This window comes from Talpa europaea (genome assembly GCF_964194135.1).
Source record: "Talpa europaea genome assembly, chromosome: X".
Taxonomy (NCBI): Eukaryota; Metazoa; Chordata; class Mammalia; order Eulipotyphla; family Talpidae; genus Talpa; species Talpa europaea.
In genome coordinates, this window is record NC_140081.1 from 47,016,269 (window position 1) to 47,033,180 (window position 16,912).

Here is a 16,912-nt window from a genome sequence, read left to right on the forward strand (position 1 = left end):
TGGTCTGCCTGATCTGTTCCCCACCCTGTCTCTGGTGAATCCTCTCACCCCCTGCACCTCTGGCCTGTACCTCAGTTCTTACATGCATAAATTAATAAATCTTTAAAAAAATTAGAATTAAAATCATAAGTTTCCTCATGCATTTGCAGCAACTTGGATGAAGCTAGAAAGGATTGTGCTCAGTGAAATAGGCAGAAGAAAAAGAAAAATATTGGATGGTTTCACTTATAGGAGGAATACAGGGGAACCAAATAAGAGATCAAAAAAATTAATAAATAAAAAATCAAATTAATAGGCAACTAAAAATCAGAGACATGGGGAGGTAGAGAAGAGGGATCAAAACAGAGGAGGGAAGAGCACAAGGGACTATGGTAATGATGAGTGGAGAGGGTGGGAATTGGTGGTGGGAATCTATGGGGACTACACCTGAGAAGAGAAAGCCATACATTGTAAAAAAAGGAAGAATGATGTAAATATGTATATAAAATAAAAACAAAATAAAAAGAGAAGTTGAAACAGTAATCAAAAGTCTCCTAAAAAACAAAAGTCCAGGGCCTCCCCTGGTGGCGCAACAGTTGAGCGCTGGGCTGCGAAGCTTCCCGTAGCCTCTGCAGCGCCGGTTCAATCCCCGGCCACCAGCAAGGGTCCCACATGGCACGCAGACCTCTCCTGCCACGTCCCTCTGCCTGTTCCCCGCTCTGGCTCTGGTGAATTCTCTCACCCTCCCGTGCTTCTGACTGTACCCAGTGCTTGTATAAATAAATAAATAAATCTTTAAAAAAAGTCCAGAACCAGCATGTTTCTCCAGTGAGAAGGCCTCAAAGATAAACAAATGCTTCTCCTCAAATTCATCCCCCCAAAAAATGAGATACAGGGAATATTTCCAAATAAATTTTATGAGTCCAAAATTATTCTGATAACAAGGAAGAAAATGACACAAAAAAGAAAACTACAGAATTTAGGGGGCTCAAGAGTGGGAACATGGCAGCGGAGAAACGCTGCAAGTAAGTCCTCCCATTAAAAAAAAAAGTTAATAGGGGGCCTCCCCTGGTGGCGCAGCGGTTGAGCGCTAGCTCTGCAGCGCTGGTTTCCCCCCTCCCCCCCAGGCCGCTGGTGAGGGTCCAACCAAAAAAAAAAAAAATTAAATAGGGAAGAAAAGCAGCAGGTCCTTGTGAGAACTGGGACACGGACACGGAAATAAACAGGCAACTCTGGCAAACTGCCAGAAAAGGAAATTTGCCATAAAAGAGGATGAGAAGAGAGGAAAGTTCACGACCCTGTTACCCTCCCCCAATCACAAAGTCAGCACTCTCCGACAAACAGAAAGGAGGGGAAAAAAAAAAAAAAACAACAAGAACAAACTATGGACCAAGTGGGACACGGAGTAGAAAGGAACTATTTCAGGCACCGCACCCCGTGAAAGGGAACTGTGGCAAACCATGCAGGAATCACCACGGAGGTGAGCGAATGGTTCCAGGTGCCATTACAGGAAAACAAGAACTCCTCGGAGAGACCTACAAATAGCCAAGGCCAGCCAGTAAGCTTGTGCGGAAAAGTGTGTGCGCTTGAAAAGCATACGCAGATCAAGGATGCCCAGGTACCTGCACCTGCGACGTAGGTTTGTGGGGAGACATGCGGGAGCCATCACTGAGGTGAATGTCCCTCACTGAGTAATCAGAAACCAGGTGCTTGGGCATGGGAGCAGGGTGCAAAAGGCCCCATTTCTGCAGACACTGAACTGGGCTACAGCCCACGTCCTGTATCTGAGGGCTTGGGAACTGAGAACCAGGGCACGAAATTCGGGGCATGGGGTTCCCACGACAGCAGGGCACAGGGCAGACACAGCACCCCCATGCCGCTGAGGCACTCCATGCCACCCCCACTCTGTTCCCCGGATGGGGGGGGGAGAAACAGTTCTGGAAGGACACTAGGAAAGATCTCTGGTGCCACCTAGTGACAAGAACAAAATCACCAACATCCTGATAATTGGAAACCAGGGATCCCAAAAACACCCTCAGGCTCTGAGAGAGGGTGGGCCACACAAACAGGGGTAAGAAGGGAAATAAGGCATGGAGCAAGACCACATTCTGAAACTGAGAGCCAGGTGCAGGATCCAGAGCGTGGGATGTGCCACAGCAGCAGGCACTGCACAGGGTGACAGCCAGCGTTTTGGATCTGATAGCCCTAGAACTGAGACCTAGAGCGCAGTATTCAGGGCATGGGATCCATACAGCTGCAGGCACAGCACCTGATGAACACGGGGCAGACACAGCTCCCAGGTTGAATAAGAGCCCTTGTGTTGAGGTGCTCCCCTCCGCGCCCCCTCTGTTTCTCAGAGAACCACTGGGAAAAAGCACAGGTCAGCAAGTACAGGTCTCTGGCGCCACCTCGTCACGAGAACAAAATCACCAACTAGCTGATTCCCTGTTGGAACTGACTAATACAGAGGGAGGGAACTGTAAGGGACAGTGCCAGCAACAGAACAACACCCTGGTGGAGTTTTGGCCTACTAGTATTGGTCTGAGTCTTGTAAACAGTTTCCAACACCCCTAAAGAAGCACTCCAAAGAGATGCCCGCCAACACCAGTGGCACAATGTCCCAACACATAGAACTAATTACAAAGCAAATAACAGGGAGAAGAAAAAATATAAATAACCAAGCAAGCCTGCAGGAAAAGGACACACTACAAAAAATAGACAGTCACCAGAGTTCAACAATGACATGGAAGAACTTCTCAGCCTATCAGATAGAGAATTAATGATCATCATGATTAAAAAGCAGAAAGAAAACGAAAAGGAAACAAATGATTTGAGACAAATAATCACTGAACTGAAGAATTAAATTGAGACCTTAAAAAAGGAAAGAAAAGAAATGCAGGAGATTAAAAGCTTACTAGAGGAGATAAAGAACTCTGTGAAAAGCAATGAAAACAGAATCGATGAAATGGAAGAACAGATCAGTACTATCAAAGATGCAGAATTAAAAAGAGCCAAAAGCAAAAAAGAGAGAGAAGTTCAGATGAAGAAGTATGAGGATACTCTTAAATTATCAGACTCCACTAATAGAGGAAATGTAAGAGTTATAAGCATTCCAGAAGATGAGGAGAGAGACAAAGGAACTGAGAAATTAGTCAAGGACATAACTGAAGAAAACTTCCCAAGCATGAAAAAGGAGACGAGGGCCTCCCCTGGTGGCAAAACAGGTGAGCACTGGGCTGAGAAGCTGCCCGCAGCCTCTGAAACACAGGTTTAATACCCGGCCGCCGGCGAGGGTCCCACGTGGCACGCAGACCTCTCCTGCTGCACCCGCTGCTCCCCTCAGCAGTATATTTCATCCGTCTGCCTGGTCTGTTCCCTGCTCTGGCTCTGATGAGTTATCTCACACTCCTGCGCTTATGACTGTACCCGGTGCTTGTATAAATAAATAATTTAAAAAAAAAAGGAGACGAATATAGACATGCAAGAAGTGAGAAGAACTCCCAATAACTACAATGAAAACTAAAGCAAGACACATAATAGTAAAGCTTGCAAGAGTCCAAGACAAGGAAAAAATAATGAAACTGGCAAGGCGGAAGAAACAGATAACTTATAAGGGAAAAACAATAAGGTTAACTTCAGACTTCTCCAAAGAAATATTATGGGCAAAAAGAGAATGGAGTAACATATTCAGCAAACTTCAACACAGCAAATGCCAACCAAGAATACTATACCCTGCAAAGCTCTCCTTCTACTATGAAAAAAAAATGTGGACCTTCTCAGACAAACAGAAACTCCAGAAATTCATTACAACTAAACCCCAACTCCAAAAAAATTCTACAAGAAGTCCTAAAGCCAAAACCAAGAGAGTGGGCCTCCCCTGGTGGTGCAGGTGGTTGAACGCCACACTGTGAAGCTATCCACAGCCTCTGCAGCACAATTCTATCTCGGCCAGCCAGTGAGGGTCCCACATGGTGAGGCAGACCTCTCCTGTCTCGCCCGCTGCTCCACTCAGCAGTGTATTTCAGTCCATCTGCCTGTTCTGTTCCCCACTTTATATCTGGTGAATCCTCTCACCCGTGGGCACATATGGCCTGTACACCAGTTCTTGTATAAATAAAAAAATAAATCTTAAAAAAAAAAAACGAGAGGAATGAACAAGATGAACAGAATAAAGCAAAGATTAAAATCACAAAAAAAAAGACAAAATGGCAAATATGGATGCCAACATATCAATATTAACTTTAAATATAAATGGGAGGGGCGGAGCAACATGGCAGCGAGGAGACACTGCGAGTAAGATCTCCCATTAAAAAAAGTTAATAGGGAGGAAAAGCGGCAGGTCCCAGTGAGAACTGGGACACGGAAGATAAACGGACGACTCCAGCAAACTGCCCAAAGAAGAAAGTTGCCATAAAAGAGGACCAGAAGGGAGGGAAGCGCAGAACCCTGCTCCCCTCCCCCGCCCACAAAGTCGGCACTCTCCGACCGGCAGAGAGGAGGGAAACAACAAACCAAAACGGCCAACAAGAAAAACGGACGCAGCAAGTGGGACTGTGAGTGGAAAGGAACTATTTCAGCCACCACACCCGTTGAACGGGAGCTGTGGAGAACCCTGCAGGACCCGCCACGGAGGTGAGCTCAGGGCGCCATTAAAGAGAGACCCCGCCCCCCAGGAGGAGACCAGCACCAGCACACAGCCCCGGCCGCCCTGTAAGCTTGCTCAGAAAGCAGCGCGCTGATCCGGATCGGATCGCAGCTGCCCAGGTCCCCGCGCCTGCGACCTAGGCTTGCGGGGAGACCCCGGAGGCCCTCCCTGAGTGAGCACGAACCAGGCGCCCAGGCAGGGAAGCGGGATTCAAAAGGCGCCATTCCCGCGCCACTGATCTGGGCTACAGCCCGCGTCCTGGAACTGAGGGCTTTGGAACTGAGACCCGGGGCACGAAATTAGGGGTGTGGGTTCCCCACGACGCTGGGGCACAAGGCAGACACAGCACCCCAAAGCCGTTGAGGTGTACCCTACCATCCCCGCTCTGCTCCCTGTCCCACGGGGTGGAAAATCAGCTCCCCAAGGGCTCTAGGAGAGATCTCTGGCGCCACCTAGTGACTTGAAGCCAGAAGAGGCTCCTGAAGGAGCTAGTGGCCAGCTGGGGAGTTAGCCCACACCGGGCCCTTCCGAACAAGTAGTCTGAGCCCACAGGGAGAGCGAGACCCACAGCCAGGGCAGACCAGGCGCGCAGAAGAGTGTGCCTGAGACCAGACGCGCAGGGAGTGTGTCCCACATCACCATTTTAGAACAGGGACATTTCTTCAGTAAAGACTACCTGCAGAAGGCTTCCTCAGGAGCCAGAGGTGAGCGGGGGAAGTTCGCCCACGCCAGACCCCCTCTGGCCTGCAGTCCAAGCCCAGAGGGGGAGCAGGAACCCACCGCCGGGGCAGACCAGGCGCACAGGGGAGTGTGTCCCCACATCGGCATTTTAGAACAGGGACCTTTCTCCAGTAAAGACTGCTTGAAACTGACAGATGACTCCTGGAAGAACCAGAGGGGAGCAGAGAAGCCCACCATAGATGCCGGCCAGTCCCAACAACACAGTGTCCCAACGCATACGGCAAATTAGAAAACAGACAGTAGGGAGGAGAAGAACCACACGCAACCTAGCAACTCTCCAGAGAAAAAGCACACCACAAAAAGAAAACCAGCCCCCAGATTGCAACGACAATAACTTGGAAGAATTTCTGAGCCTTCCAGAAAGAGAATTTAAAATTGCCGTGATTAAAAAACTGACAGAAGTCATAAAGGAAAACAATGATAAGGGAAAAATAATCAACGATCAGAAGAATGCAATTGAGTCCCTAGAGAGGGAAAACAATGGTCAGAAGAAAGAAATTGAGTCCCTAAAGAGGGCAGTAAAAGAAATGCAGGAGATCAAAGAATTAATGGAAGAACTAAAGAATTCTGGGAAAAGCAATGAAAGCAGAATAGATGAAATGGAAGAACGAATAAGTAATCTTGAAGACACAGAAATAAAAAGAACCAAAACAGAAAAGGAAAGAGAAGTACGAAGGAAAAAGAACGAGGAAAGACTTCGGGAACTATCTGACTCCATGAGGAAAGGAAATATAAGAGTTATAGGAATACCAGAAGGAGAGGAGAGAGATGTAGGAACAGAGAAAATATTCAAAGAGATAATTGAAGAGAACTTCCCAAATGTGAAGAAGGAGCTGAAAATTGATACACAAGAAGCAAGAAGAACACCAAACTTCCACAACGAAAGGAAAAATACAGCAAGACACATAATAGTAAAGCTCCCAAGAATCTAGGACAAGGAAAAAATAATGAAGCTGGCAAGAGGGAAGAAACAGATAACATTCAAAGGAAAACCAATCAGGCTGACATCAGACTTCTCCGAAGAAACACTACGGGCAAGGAGAGAGTGGAGGGACATAGTCAACAGACTCCAAGAAAACAGATGCCAACCAAGAATACTCTATCCCGCAAAGCTCTCCTTCCTCTTTGAAGAAAGAATATGGACCTTCCCAGACAAACAGAAACATCGGAATTTCATTGCAAATAAACCCCCACTCCAAAAATACTACAAGGAGTCCTAAAGCCAGAATCTCAGAGGGACGAATAACAATGAAAGAAGGCCAAAAAAAAAAAGTTATTAAAAGAATAAATAAATAAAATCAAAGGAAAGACAAAGACAATGGCAAATACGGATGTTAACATATCAATATTAACTCTAAATGTAAATGGACTAAACTCTTTAATAAAAAGACACAGAGTTGCAGCCTGGATTAAGAAACAAAACCCAACCTTTTGCTGTCTCCAGGAAACACATTTAGCTACAAAAGATAAAAATAGGCTCAAAGTTAAAGGATGGAAAACAATCCTACAAGCAAATGGACCAAAAAAGAAAGCAGGAACAGCTATACTTATATCAGATAAAACAGATTTCAAACTCAAAAAGATAAAAAGAGACCCCAATGGTCACAACATTATGATCAAAGGGACAATACTTCAAGAAGAAATAACACTCATTAACATATACTCACCAAACGAAGGAGCACCAAAATATATCAGACAACTGTTGTCCTCTCTGAAAACAGACATCAGAGAAAACACATACGTAGTGGGAGACTTCAACACACCACTATCAACAATGGATAGATCAACAAGACAAAAAATAAGTAAAGAAACCAAAGCTCTAAATAAAGACCTAGAGCAATTGGGCTTAACAGACATCTATAGAACACTAAACCCCAAAAAAACGGAGTACACATTTTTCTCAAGCGCACACGGATCATTCTCCAGGATCGATCACATACTGGGGCACAAGACAAACATCAACAGATACACCAAGATTGAAATCATATCAACCATCTTTTCTGACCATGAAGGCATCAAACTAGAAATAAACCATAAAAAGAAGGCAAGGAACTTTCCTACCTCATGGAGATTAAAAGCCACACTACTGGAAGACCATTGGACTAATGAGGAGATCAAAGAAGAAATTAAAAAATTTTTTGAATTGAACGACAAGGAGGACACCAATATCCTAAATGTATGGGATGCAGCAAAAGCAGTAATAAGAGGAAAATATATAGCAATAGAAGCTCACATCAAGAAACAAGAAAGAACGCAAAGAAACAACCTAATCTCGAAGCTCAAAGATCTAGAAAAAGAACAACAAAAAAACCCCAAAACCAGTAGAAGAAAAGAAATAATAAAAACCAAAGCAGAAATAAATGAAATTGAAACTAAAAAAACAATCCAAAAGATCAATGAAACCAAGAGCTGGTTCTTTGAAAAAATCAATAAAATAGACAAACCCCTAGCCAGGCTCACAAAGGAAAAAAGGGAGAAAGCACAAATAAACAGGATCATCAATGAAAGAGGAGAAATCACAACGGACACAGCAGAAATCAAAAGAATAATCAGTAACTACTATGAACAGTTATATGGAAACAAGTTCAACAATCTAGAGGAGATGGACAAATTCCTACAACTCTACAATCACCCAAAGCTAGATAAAGAAGAAATAGAACACCTAAAGAGACCAATTACAAGCAGCGAAATTGAAATGGTAATCAAAAACCTCCTCAAAAACAAAAGCCCAGGACCTGATGGATTTACAAATGAATTCTACCAAACATTCAGAGACGAATTAGTGCCTATGCTTCACAAACTCTTCCAAAAAATTGAGAAGGAAGGGACAATACCAAACACGTTTTATGAAACCAACATTACACTAATACCAAAACCGAACAAGGACAACACAAAAAAGGAAAACTAAAGGCCAATCTCCTTAATGAACACTGATGCAAAAATCCTCAATAAAATTTTAGCTATCAGAATCCAACAATGTATCCAAAAGATAATTCACCACGACCAGGTAGGATTCATTCCAGGGACACAAGGATGGTTTAACATCCGAAAATCAATCAACGTTATCCAACACATCAACAAAAAGAAATATAAAAACCATATGATAATATCAATAGATGCTGAGAAAGCTTTCGACAAAGTGCAACACCCATTCATGATAAAAGCCCTTGAAATTCTTGGGATACAAGGAACATACCTCAACATCATAAAGGCCATCTATGACAAGCCAACAGCCAGTATCATTCTCAATGGTGAAAAGCTGAAAGCAATTCCATTAAGATCTGCAACAAGACAAGGATGTCCACTCTCACCACTGCTTTTCAATATAATACTGGAAGTCCTAGCCAGGGCAATAAGACAAGAGAAAGACATCCAAGGAATCCAAATAGGAAAAGAAGAAGTCAAACTATCACTATTTGCAGACGATATGATATTATACTTAGAGAACCCCAAAAACTCCACAGAAAAGCTAATTCAACTCATCAATCAGTTCAGTAAAGTGGCAGGATACAAAATCAACACGCAAAAGTCAGTAGCCTTCCTATACACAAACAATAAATCTGAAGAAGAAGAAATCAAAAAAACCATCCCTTTTTTTATTGAAACAAAAAAAATCAAATATTTGGGAATAAATCTAACAAAAGAGGTAAAGGACGAATACAAAGAAAACTATAAAACACTGTTAAAAGAAATAGAAGAGGATACAAAGTATTGGAGAGACATCCCCTGCTCATGGATTGGAAGAATAAACATTATTAAAATGGCCATCCTTCCAAAAGCAATATACAGATTCAATGCTATTCCAATCAAAATTTCAATGTCATTCTTCAAAGAAATAGAACAATTATTGATGAAATTCATATGGAATCACAAAAAAACCCGAATAGCCAAAGCTCTCCTGAAAAAAAAAGAAGGGAATGGAGGCATCACACTCCCAGACTTCAAACTATACTACAAAGCCATAATCATCAAAACTGCATGGTATTGGAACAAGAACAGACATACAGACCAATGGAATCGAATAGAAAATCCAGAAATAAACCCACAGATTTATGGTCAACTAATCTTTGACAAAGGAGCAAAGAATATGCATTGGAGCAAAGAAAGTTTGTTCAATAAATGGTGCTGGGAAAACTGGGTCGCTACATGCAAAAGAATGAAGCTTGACCACTACCTCACACCATACACAAAAATCAACTCAAAATGGATTAAAGAACTAGACATAAGACCTGAAACCATAAAATATATAGAAGGAAATATAGGCAAAACACTACGTGATTTGCACATCAAAGACATCTTTACAGACACATCACCCAAAGCAGTGATAGTGAAGGCAAAGATAAACAGCTGGGACTACATCAAATTAAAGAGCTTTTGCACAGCAAAAGAGACAATAACAAAAACAAAGAGAAACCCCACCAACTGGGAGAACACTTTTCCACCCAACACTAATGATAAAGGACTGATCACAAAAATCTGCAAAGAGCTGATGAGACTCAACAACAACAAAGAAAATAATCCAGTCAAAAAATGGGCAGAAGAGCTAAAAAGAAACTTCTCTGAAGAGGAAATGCAAATGGCCAACAGGCATATGAAAAAATGTTCAACATCACTTGTCATCAGGGAAATGCAAATCAAAACTACCATGAGATACCATCTTACACCAGTGAGAATGGCACATATTAAAAAAAGTAGCAACAACAAATGTTGGCGAGGGTGTGGAGAAAAAGGAACTCCTCTGCACTGTTGGTGGGAGTGCAAACTGGTCCAACCACTGTGGAAAGCTGTGTGGAGATTTCTGGACCTACTAAACATAGAGCTTCCATATGATCCAGCAATTCCACTCCTAGGTATTTACCCAAAGGACACAGAAACATCCATTCCAAAGAACACCTGCACCCCTATGTTTATAGCAGCACTGTTTACAATAGCTAAGCTTTGGAAACAACCCAAATGCCCAAAAATAGATGACTGGATCAAGAAGATGTGGTACATATATACCATGGAATATTACTCAGCATTCAAAAAAGATAAACACATGCAATTTGCAGCAACATGGATGGCACTGGAAGGGATCATGCTCAGCGAAATAAGCCAAAAAGAAAAGGAAAAGTACCGGATGGTCTCACTCATAGCAGGAATCTAGAAAACTTAAATAAGGGACCAGGAAAATGAATATAAGAAAGTGAAAATCAAAATCAACAAAAAACTATGAACCAGAGACACTTTTAGGGGGGCGGGGGCGGGAGGGGAGGGACTGGGGTCAGAATGGGGGGGCTGCAAATGTATGGGGAATATAACAATAAAATTTATAATAAATAAATAAATAAATAAATAAATAAATAAATAAATAAATATAAATGGATTAAATTCATCAATAAAAATACACAGAGTAGCAGGCTGGATTAAAAAACAAAATCCAACCTTCTGCTGTCTCCAGGAAACAACTTTAACCACAAAAGATAAACGGACTGAAAGTAAAAGGTTGGAAAACAATCCTACAAGCAAATGGACCAAAAAAGAAGGCAGGAACAGCCACACTTATATCAGATAAATAGACTTCAAATTAAAAAGGTAAAAAGAGACATAGAGAGACACTACATTATGATCAAGGGGACAATGTATTAGGAAGATATATCACTCCTCAACATATACTCACCAAATGAAGGGGCACCAAGATACATTAGACAATTATTATCAGCTCTCAAAACAGACATTAAAGAAATTACATATATAGTGGGAGACTTCAACATGCCACTCTCACCAATGGACAGATCAACAAGAAAAAAAATAAACAAAGACACTAGAGCCCTAAATAAAGACATAGAACACATGGAGTTAACAGATATCTATAGGACACTGCACCCAAAAAAATCCAAGTACACATTTTTCTCAAGCTCACATGGATCATTCTCCAGAATCGATCACATACTGGGCCACAAGACAAAAATCAGCAGATACATGAAGATCAAAATCATTCCAATTATCTTCTCCGATCATAAAGGCATCAAACGAGAAATTAATCATGAAAAGATAACAAGGAACGCTCCCACTACATGGAGATTGAAATCCACACTACTGGAAGACCACTGGACTAATGAGGAGATCAATGAAGAAATTAAAAAATACCTTGAGTTGAATGAGAAGAGCACCACATTCCAGAATGTATGGGATGCAGCAAAAGCAGTAATAAGAGGAAAATATATAGCAATACAGGCTCGCAACAAGAAAGAACTCAAAGAAACAACCTAATCTCACAGCTCTAAGAGCTAGAAAAAGAACAACAAAAAGCCCTAAAGCCAGTAGAAGAAAGGAAATAATAAAAATCAAAGCAGAAATAAACGATATGGAAATTTTTTTTAAAAATCCCAAAGATCAATGAAACCAAAAGTTGGTTCTTTGAAAAAATAAACAAAATAGACAAACCTCTAGCCAGGCTCACAAAGAAAACACATATAAATAGAATTATAAATGAAAGAGGAGAAATCACAACAGACTCAGTAGATATCAAAAGAATAATAAGAGATTACTATGAACACTTACATGCAAACAAATTCAACAACCTAGAAGAGATGGACAAATTCCTAGAATGATATAATCATCCAAAGCAGGACAAAGAATAATAGGACAACTAAACAGACCAATTACAAGCAGCAAAATTGAGGCAGTAATCAAAGCACTCCCGAAAAACAAAAGCCCAGGACCAGACAACTTCACAAATGAATCCTACCAAACATTCAGCAGTGAATTAGTGCCTATCCTACACAAACTCCTTCAAAAAATCGAAAAAGAAGGAATACTACCAAATACGTTCTACGAAGCCAACATTACACTACTACCAAAACCAGACAAAGACAGCTCAAAAACAGATAATTACAGACCAATATCCCTAATGAACACTGATGCAAAAATCCTCAATAAAATCCTTGCCAATTGAATCCAACAATGCATCAAAGGGATAGTACACCACGATCAAGTGGGATTCATACTAGGGGCAGAAGGATGGTTCAACATACAAAAATTGATCAGTGTAATCCAACACATCAATGAAAAGAAAAATAAAAACCATATGGTCATATCAATAGATGCTGAGAAAGCATTTGACAAAGTCCAGCATCCATTTATGATTAAGGCCCTTGAAATTCTTGGGATAGAAGGAACATACCTTAACATGATAAAAACCATATAGGACAAACCCACTGCCAATATTATTCTCAATGGTGAAAAGCTGAAGGCCTTTCCTTTAAGATCAGGAACAAGACAAGGATGTCCTCTCTCACCATTGCTCTTCAATATAATATTGGAGGTCCTAGCCAGGGCAATAAGACAAGAGAAAGACATACAAGGAATCCAAACAGGGAAAGAAGAAGCAAAACTATCACTATTTGCAGACGATATGATAATATACATAGAGAACCCCAAAAACTCCACAGAAAAACTACTCAAAATAATCAACCAGTTCAGTAAAGTAGCAGGATACAAAATCAACACACAAAAATCAGTAGCCTTCCTATACACAAACTATTAATCTGAAGAATAAGTCAAGAAAACCATCCCTTTTATAATTGAAATGAAAAAAATCAAATACTTGGGAATAAACCTAGCAAAAGAGGTGAAAGACCTATACAAAGAAAATTATAAAACACTGTTAAAAGAAATAGAAGAAGACACAAAGAAATGGAAAGAAATCCCCTGCACATGGATTGGAAGAATTAACATTATTAAAATGGCCATCCTCCCAAAAGCAATGTACAGATTCAACGCTATTTCAATAAATATCTCAATGACATTCTTCAAAGAAATAGAACAAATGCTGATGCTGATAAAATTCATATGACCACAATAAACCATGAATAGCCAAAGCCCTACTGATGAAGACAAAGTAGAAAGGAGGTATCACACTTCCAAACTTTAAGCTACACTACAAAGCCATAATAATTAAAACAGTTTGGTATTGGAACAAAAACAGACAAACAGACCAATGGAACCAAATAGAGAGCCCAGAAATAAAGCCACACTTATATGAACAATGAATCTTTGACAAAGGAGCAAAGAATATGCAATGGAATACAGACAGTTGTGCAATTAATGGTGCTGGGAAAATTGGAACTCCACACGCAAAAAAATGAAACTAGACCACTACTACTCACCATGCACAAAAATCAACTCAAAATGGATAAGAGAACTGGACATAACACCTGAAACCATAAAATATATAGAAGAAAATATAGGTAAAACACTACGAGACATTCATCGCAACAACATCTTTAAAGACTCATCACCCAAAGCACTGATAGAAAAGGCAAAGATAAACACCTGGGATTACATCAAACTGAAATAGAGACATTACAGCAAAAAGAGACATTAACCAAAACAGAGAGACACCCCACTGAGTGGGAAAAATCTTTGCACCCCAGTCAACTAATAAGGGACCGATCACAAAGATATACAAAGAACTCACGTGACTCAACAAAAACAAAATAAACAATCCAGTCAAGAAATGGGCAAAAGAACTTAAAAGACATTTCTCTAAAGAGGAAATGCAAATGGCCAACAGACATATGAAAAAATGTTCAACATCCCTTATAATCAGGGAAACGCAAATTAAAACTACCTTACAACAGTAAAGAATGGCACATATCAAAAAAACAAACAACACAAATGTTGGGGAGGATGTGATGAAAAAAGAACTCTCCTACATTGCTGGTGGGAGTGCAAACTTGTCCAACCACTATGGAAAGCTGTCTGGAGGGTCCTCAGTCTACTAAAAATGGAGCTACCATATGACGCAGCAATTCCACTCCTAGGGATCTACCCAAAAGACACAAAAACATTGATTCAAAAGGACACCTGCACCCCTATGTTTATAGCAGCACTATTTACAATAGCTAAGCTATGGAAACAATCCAAATGCCCAAAAATAGATGACTGGATAAAAGATGTGGTACATATACACAATGGAATATTATTCAGCAATCAGAAAAGAAAAACCCATGCCATTTGCAGCAACGTGGATGGAGCTAGAAGGAATTAATGCTCAGTGAAATACGCCAGAAGGAAAAAAGAAAAATATCAGAAGGTTTCACTTATAACAGGAATACAGGGGAACCAAATAAGTCATCAGTGTAAAAAAAAAAAAAATAACAGCACAAAACTCAACAAAGCAAAAACAGACAATTATAAATCAGAGACATACTGCAGGTGGGGTGGAGGGAGAGGGATCAGAGGGAGGGAGGTAGGAGCACAGTGGACTGAGGTGACCGTGCACCAGTGCCTTGGGGAAGGAAATTCTATGGGGACTCAATCTGAGGGGGTGAAGGAAAGCAAATATTGTTGAAAAAAAAATTTTAAATCTGAAATTAAAAAAATATGTACTTGAACTTGGTTTGCTTAGATTTTACGGAGGATTTTTGCATGTGTGTTTATCAAGGATATTGTACTGTCATTTTCATTTTTTAGATTTATTTATTTATTTATTTTACAATACCTTTTTTTTATTTTTATTTTTTTTTAAATAATAAATTTTATTTTTATATTCCCCATACAATTGCAGCCCCCCATTCTGACCCCAATCCCCCCCTCCTGCCCCCCGCCCCCCAAAAAAGTGTCTCTGGTTCATAGTTTTTTGTTGATTTTGATTTTCACTTTCTTATAGTTATTCATTTTCCTGGTCCCTTATTTAAGTTTTCTAGATTCCTGCTATGAGTGAGACCATCCGGTATTTTTCTTTTTCTTTTTGGCTTATTTTGCTGAGCATGATCCCTTCCAGCGCCATCCATGTTGCTGCAAATTGCATGTGTTTATCTTTTTTGAATGCTGAGTAATATTCCATGGTATATATGTACCACATCTTCTTGATCCAGTCATCTATTTTTGGGCATTTGGGTTGTTTCCAAAGCTTAGCTATTGTAAACAGTGCTGCTATAAACATAGGGGTGCAGGTGTTCTTTGGAATGGATGTTTCTGTGTCCTTTGGGTAAATACCTAGGAGTGGAATTGCTGGATCATATGGAAGCTCTATGTTTAGTAGGTACAGAAATCTCCACACAGCTCTCCATAGTGGTTGGATCAGTTTGCACTCCCACCAACAGTGCAGGAGAGTTCCTTTTTCTCCACACCCTCGCCAACATTTGTTGTTGCTAGTTTTTTAAATATGTGCCAGTCTCACTGGTGTAAGATGGTATCTCATGGTAGTTTTGATTTGCATTTCCCTGATGACAAGTGTGTTGAACATTTTTTCATATGCCTGTTGGCCATTTGCATTTCCTCTTCAGAGAAGTTTCTTTTTAGCTCTTCTGCCCATTTTTTGACTGGATTATTTTCTTTGTTGTTGTTGAGTCTCATCAGCTCTTTGCAGATTTTTGTGATCAGTCCTTTATCATTAGTGTTGGGTGCAAAAATGTTCTCCCAGTTGGTGGGGTTTCTCTTTGTTTTGGTTATTGTCTCTTTTGCTGTGCAGAAGCTCTTTAATTTGATGTAGTCCCAGCTGTTTATCTTTGCCTTCACTATCACTGCTTTGGGTGATGTGTCTGTAAAGATGTCTTTGATGTGCAAATCACATAGTGTTTCACCTATATTTCCTTCTATATATTTTATGGTTTCAGGTCTTATGTCTAGTTCTTTAATCCATTTTGAGTTGATTTTTGTGTATGGTGTGAGGTAGTGGTCAAGCTTCATTCTTTTGCATGTAGCGACCCAGTTTTCCCAGCACCATTTATTGAACAAACTTTCTTTGCTCCAATGCATAGTCTTTGCTCCTTTGTCAAAGATTAGTTGACAATAAATCTGTGGGTTTATTTCTGGATTTTGTATTCGATTCCATTGGTCTGTATGTCTGTTCTTGTTCCAATACCATGCAGTTTTGATGATTATGGCTTTGTAGTATAGTTTGAAGTCTGGGAGTCTGATGCCTCCATTCCCTTCTTTTTTTTCAGGAGAGCTTTGGCTATTTGGGGTTTTTTGTGATTCCATATGAATTTCATCAATAATTGTTCTATTTCTTTGAAGAATGACATTGAAATTTTGATTGGAGTAGCATTGAATCTGTAGATTGCTTTTGGTAGGTTGGCCATTTTAATAATGTTTATTCTTCCAATCCATGAGCAGGGGATGTCTTTCCATTCCTTTGTGTCTTCTTCTATGTCTTTTAACAGTGTTTTATAGTTTTTTTTGTATAGGTCCTTTACCTCTTTTGTTAGATTTATTCCCAAATATTTGATTTTTTTTGTTTCAATAATAAAAGGGATGGTTTTTTTTATTTCTTCTTCTTCAGATTTATTGTTTGTGTATAGGAAGGCTACTTTTTTTTTTAATTTTTAAACAATACTTGCACCATCACCTCAGTCCCCTGTTCTCCTCCTCCTTCCCTTCAGTATGTCTCTGATTTATAGTTGTCCATTTTTGCTTTGCTGTGTTTTGTACTGTTACGATTTCTTTTACACTGATATCTTATTTGGTTCCCCTATATTCCTGTTATAAGGGAAACCATCTGATATTTTTCTTTCTCCTTCTGGCTTATTTCACTGAGCATAATTCCTTCTAGCTCCA

The 16,912-nt window shown here is 40.3% G+C and overlaps 1 protein-coding gene across 1 annotated transcript in view; it reads right to left on the minus strand.

The window, feature by feature from the left end:
* TEX11 (testis expressed 11) overlaps window positions 1–16,912 on the minus strand; it is a gene marked incomplete at both ends in the record, with an annotated part of 405,993 nt that overhangs the window by 270,573 nt on the left and 118,508 nt on the right. The gene's annotated exons all lie outside the window — the stretch shown is intronic.